A 6,207-nucleotide genomic window follows, 5' to 3' on the forward strand; every position below is an offset into this window, starting at 1 on the left:
AAATGTGTAAAGGCTGCTTGTTCGAGCGTCACTGCACAGTTGTTGAGTACATAAAAAAATAACAAACACAAGATCGTTTTGCATTAAAAACCATAACTAAGATTTTGGGGGTCCCTGAGTGCTTCCGCCAATAGATTATCACGCCCAATTGAACATATTTGAATGTAGCACCTTTGCAACAATACGCGCTGTCGTACGCTGTTTTTAGAGCCCAGTTATTGATTCCAATCCCATTATCTATCGCTAATTTTTGTTCCCTACAGGTTAGCAGTGTTCATTTTATAGACGAGAAACAAACAAAATTCAACCCTTTTCTAGTGCTACAGCTCAGCTCTGCGGGGACGGTGAGACGCACAGCTAATTCGTAGGGTATAGAAGTCGGGTGCAGCAATTGACTGGAAAAAGTGTGGCACAGAGAAATATAGCTCCACAAACCGCGATTTCGGTGAGCACCATGCACAGCATGGTCCACTTTGCAGCCTGTGTACAGCATACGCAATCCTCGCATGCAACTAGCTTTCACTCGCCTTTAACCCACTTTCTACTACACTGTTATACCGTGGGTTGCAAACTGTTGAATATGAACTTACCAATTTTCAAATCAGATTAGGTGTCCGCATCAGCCATACGATACGCAGTCCAATGCGGCTGGGGCCGTGGCTGCTCCCGCTGTCCCCCGGGAAATGCCTGCACAGCTCCACACCAATCCCGGGCAAATGGCGCCACCCTGAGAAGGTTGGAAAATTGGGGTCTGTAGTCAGGGCGCCTACCAAACTGATGCGTCAAAATTTCCCTAGTTTTTCAAAATTTCAATCAGTGCTTCAGCAAATTGCCATGAGCAACATGAGTTCATCCATCTGTAGGCAGTCTGAAAACGTCACACGATGCTGTCATGATCAAGTATGCTGATCAAAACAATAGAGGAGGTGAACAAATATCATACATTTCTTAAATTGAATTTAAATAGTTAAATACAAATACGAATGTTACTGTATTTCTTTTTGCAACCTGAAGTCAACCCGCGCGTTACAATCTAACACCGCAACTGAAGTTGCCTAAAATTGCAATGATGCACCCAATAGTCATCAATGGCTACAGTTTTGACCATTTCGCAATCTATGTCAGCAAGATGTGTCAGAGTTGTTCGGGTACACTACAAGCTAAGACCGACTTTTTCCGTTTCCTTGCTTTTTTTCTGTGGTGGTTGACAGCGTGCGCAACGTTTTTCCTTTGTTTTTGCGCCGTACTTTTGTATTGATTGATTGATTGATTGATTGATTGATTGTAGGGTTTAACGCGCCGACGCAACGCAGGCGATGAGGCGCGCCGTAGTGGAGGGCTCCGGATTAATTTTGACCACCTGGGGATCTTTATCGTGCGCCGAAATCTCCTACACACGGCCGTTTTTGCTTTTCGCCTCCATCAGAAAAGCGGCCGCCGCGGCCGGGAATCGAACCCGCGACCTCGTGCTCAGCAGCGGAACGCCTTAGCCACTGAGCCACCGCGGCGGGTCGTACTTTTGTATTGAGGGATAGGTAACTTTCATTGCCCTAAAGTGTTTCATCAAAACCTCTTCAGCTCCCCTTGTTACGGCAAGGTGTTGCACTCAGTATGACCCATGCTATTTTAATGGCTCAAGAAATCGGGAATTCGGCAGCTCCCCGAAGAGTCAACATCGACCGTCTGTGGATGGCAGCTGCTGCGGGAGCGCCTTTTTACATGAGACCCCTGCTCAAAAAGTTTCCGAGGGCCTTGCTACAGCTGCCACGTCGAATTACAAAAGGGTGTTGCTGATTTTGTCACCAAACAGTGTAACCGCCTTTTGGCGGTCAGTGTTGAGCTGATACAGCTCAAAACAAGTGATATCGCTCGACAGATGGGCTTCCTGCGAAGTTATAAGTGTCAAAGGTGGGCGCCTAGCCCAAGTGTTTGAAAAATAAATGTGCTTTTCCATAATTCCACTGGCCTCATGTGAGTACTTTGGCGGCTCTTCTTTTTTTTTTTGGCACGACAGAAAGTTACCCCTTGAGTTACTTTAGTGGTTTTAATTTTTCTTTCTGGATGCGATGAAGTCACCCCTCACACTACAATCGTGGTCACATTACAATTCAGTAAACACGGTACGTGGTTGTCTTTGGCATTATTATTGGAAGGGCAAAATTCAAAATTAGCATACACGATGTTCTCTGTGCTTTTTTTAGACCGATCTTGATCAGAAGAGCAAGACTATAACCAACCACAAAATGAAATCTATATGTGCCCGATCATCAATGAGAGAAGCTTTTGAGGTATAAAAAATGATGGACTGTTTCAGGTACCCCTTGGTACACAGGGGGGTTGCGGCCAAATCATTAGGGAGCACTGCCTTGCTGCCCCACTATCTACCTATAGTAGATCATTCAGGAGCACAAGCCAGCATGGGCTACTTTAGGTAAACCTACCCATCCGTACCTGCCGCAGTGGCTAAGGCATTGCTCTGCTGAGCACGAGGTTGCGGGTTCGATTCCCGGCTGCTGCGGCCGCTTTTCTGATGGAGGCGAAAAGCAAAAACGCACACGTGTACGAGATTTCGGCGCACGTCAAAGATCCCCAGGTGGCCAAAATTAATCCGGAGCCCTTCACTACGGTGCGCCTAATCGCCGGCGTTGCGTCAACGCGTTAAACCCCACAATCAATCAATCATCATCATCTACCCATCCGTACTATTGATGCATTTTATTTGCCAGGGCTATCAACATTTGCCCCCTCATCCCACCAAAAGGCTCTGATAAAAATCACGTGATTACGTTACGCCGTCGGATTGACTGATTGCAGGGTTTAACACGCTCAAGCTGCACATGGGCAATGAGGCGTGCAGTAGTGGAGGGCTCAAGATTAATTTTGAGCACCTGGGAAACTTTAACTTATGCTGAATCTCGAGACAAGGGTGTTTTCGCTTTTCGCCTCCATCAGAAAAGCCGCCACCGCGGCCAAGATCAAACCTGCATATATGGGCTCAGCACCACACCTTAGCCACTGAGCCTAGCTGTGGGTGCATTATGCTGTCAGTGTCTCAAACTTGCGAATACAGTAAATGCTGCTTAGGTACTAACATTACCCTATAGTGCAAAGAACCAAACTTTTGACTGCACCTAATTTACATTGTTTTGGTACCATTTGTTTTTTTTCACATCCTTCGCACACTATCTAGCCAAATATATGTTCAATAGGATGACCAGGCGGTTGATGCCTCGCCAGAATTACCACCCCATCAACATGTGCGGTCACTTTACTGGCCCGAAAGAATCTAAATCGTCAATTCTTATGATTTGAGAAAGCGAACTCATGATCTTGAGTAGCATGTGGCTATGCCTCATTTAAAAACAGAACCCAGCATGTAAACTTTTGTCTGCACACATTTAGAGGCACTAAAGCCATTTTATATAGCTGAAAAAAAATTTTTAATTATTGAGCAAGAATAAACAAAATATGGCAAAGAAAGCACAACGGTTCGTTTTGCTTCGACAAAAATCTATTTGGTTGAAATGATTGATTAATTGTAGGGTTTAACGCGCCGACGCAACGCAGGCGATGAGGCGCGCCGTAGTGGAGGGCTCTAGATTAATTTCGACCACCTGAGGATCTTTAACGTGCGCTGAAATCTCATACACACGGGCATTTTTGCTTTTCGCCTCCATCAGAAAAGCGGCCGCCGCATCCGGGAACTGAACCCGCGACCTTGTGCTCTGCAGCGCAACGCCTTGCCACTGAGCCACCGCGGCAGGTTATTTGGTTGAAATGAATTTCAACTCACACAACAACTGAGCCTGTGCGCATAATGTAAGCACTGTGCTCACAGCATTTTGAGCAGTCACAGTATGCAGTCGACATAAAGAAATGAAGCATAAAGATGCCTCACTCCAGGTGCCACCAACAGTGCAGCTCAGTAGCATAGACATGATCTTATTTCAGAGAAATGGGTGGGTGAGCTTGAATGCAAAAAAAGCGAAAGAAATTCATTCGACAGATCAACTTACAACTCAAGTTCACAAATAACTTCGGGACCTTGCACCCACACCCACCGTAATTTCCCCAGTGTTTTTTTATTTTGCTTAACCAATCGCAAAACAGCCGGCTGATTAACTGACCACTGACAAGGAAGTCATGTAAATTCAGTGCATAGATAGCGCCAAAAAATGTCAGGAGTCTGTATTCACAGAAAAGAACAGTGCCTTCCTGTATCTGCAAGAGATTCAGCTTGACTAGCTCACATTCACTGGAAGCATGCAGGCTAAGCTGCCAGAAGTGTCTGCTGAGAGCACCATCACTCCACTGGCGCGGCATCCAACATCCAATGCATAGTGCTCAGTGACACGGTAATACAGAAGGGTCCATAGGTATAGAGGGGATATTGTGGCCGATATGCATGCATATATGATATGCTGCTGTCAGTTACTGCTGGTGCAGCTACACAGACCCGAGTATGGCCCCAGCTCCAGCATTCCAATTACTTCTTGCGGCACTGGGACTGCACCTGCAAGACCTTGTGCTTACATTACAAGCATTATGACTTAACAGCTGCCTAGCCTCAAGCAGATGTTGAAGGACTCTTCACCCAGAAAACCTGGTTTGCACAGACACTACATCGTGTGCAAAAGAAATATAAAACAGGAATTCACTTTCTGCTTGTATAAAAAGCTACATTCAACATAATTCAAATGTCCTAAACATGCAGAGCACCCTACCGCTGAAAGGGCTACCTACTACTATTATTCCTGTGGTAATGCAAGAATAAACAACTCCCACAAGTTAGCTGGCCATAATTCCTGCTGTAAAGGCCCCACATCACTCAAACGCATACTTCTAGGTCCAGTTTCTACTTCTGGGTTCCTATATCGGTCACATAAATGCAGTACGTACCTGCTATTGCTTTTCATCTTGCCAGACAGCCCCCGTCCTGAAGCTCCAGCCACTTTTAAATGAAAAGGTTGCAAAGAAAAGTTACATAAGCACAAACGTCGTTACCTGCCAAAGTTAAAAGTTCACAGTACACTACACATTCCGAGAAGTAAGAACACTCACTCAATGATTGTTTTATTATCAAGACAGTTATGTCAAAAGACCTAACCACAGAATTGATGAAAGGTGCTTAAAACCAATGCTATGTAAGCGTAGATAGCGTTTACAGCAATGTGAAATATACTCCGCCAAGGTGCTCCTGAACTACAAACAGTTTAAAGAAAACAAATAGTTTCCAAAGCAAGAGAACGCGAAAAAGGGTCAGGAAAGGTTTTCAGCCAGTAACAAGACGATAAAAAAAATATCAAAACTTTCATTGCCAAGTTAAGCTTTTCAAACTATTTCCGGTTTTCATTTTTCTCAAGGGAAGTTTTACGTCCGATAAGTTAAGCAGTCGCACATGATATTTTGCTTTGTTCAAACTGGCACAGCTATCGAAATAAAACATAAGCGCGGTGAAACCGAACGGCCGCACATAGAAATAGACCTTATGCGATAAAAACCGCATACGAAACAAAACACATCGATTCCTCATGATGTTATCAAGAGCACCGGCAATTATTTGAAGCTTCCTAAGGCCCTCCGCTGCGCCCACCACCTGTCCGTCAGCAACGCTAGACATATCAAGCACCACCAGCAAATTGCATTTAGCTTGCACGAACCACAGCGTGAGACTGACGCGGAAACGAGAAATCAAGCCAATAACACGTTTCTGGTACCGAACCTTAGTCGCGCTAGAAAAGGTCCAGCAAAAAAAACTTACCGAACTTCTTTGTCCGGGCACAGGAAAACGCCGCCGTTCTTCGATCGTTTGCCGCTGTATTTCAGCTTATCCTTCACCTCACGTGTTTCCAACGTGGCAAGCAGGCTTTATCCACACAGGGCGAACACAATTTACGACGGTATATCGCACAAAAAACATGAATAACAACACGGACAATGCGCAACCACGGTCGACCTCGCCGCCAGCACTCCATGGAAAAATTACATCGGAAACCACCGCAGCGCCGAAACGGCCAAATACATGAGCAGAGTTACGACTATATACTTTAATTCAAAGTGATCATACAACATTGCCAAATTTTTCAATCTTCAAAGAAATATTTATTGAAAATTGTCATTGCTTTCGGTGCTCACAAGTATTCCAGTTTAAATAGAATCCTGATCGGAAGCGACTGCAGCGCCGAACACAAGAGCAGAGTTCACTCT

At 45.0% G+C, this 6,207-nt stretch overlaps 1 long non-coding RNA gene across 1 annotated transcript; it reads right to left on the reverse strand.

Moving 5' to 3' along the window:
* Positions 1 to 590: 590 nt before the first annotated feature.
* On the reverse strand, positions 591 to 5,834 carry LOC144180730 (uncharacterized). The gene is made up of 3 exons (XR_013324530.1): positions 5,762 to 5,834; positions 4,900 to 4,951; positions 591 to 727 (listed from the first exon to the last, which is right to left on the reverse strand). It is a non-coding gene; the product is annotated as an uncharacterized LOC144180730 (long non-coding RNA).
* Between the last annotated feature and the right edge of the window lie 373 nt (positions 5,835 to 6,207).

This window comes from Haemaphysalis longicornis, unplaced genomic scaffold (assembly GCF_048455015.1).
Source record: "Haemaphysalis longicornis isolate Haplotype H1 unplaced genomic scaffold, Haemaphysalis longicornis Haplotype H1 scaffold_4, whole genome shotgun sequence".
Lineage (NCBI taxonomy): Eukaryota > Metazoa > Arthropoda > Arachnida > Ixodida > Ixodidae > Haemaphysalis > Haemaphysalis longicornis.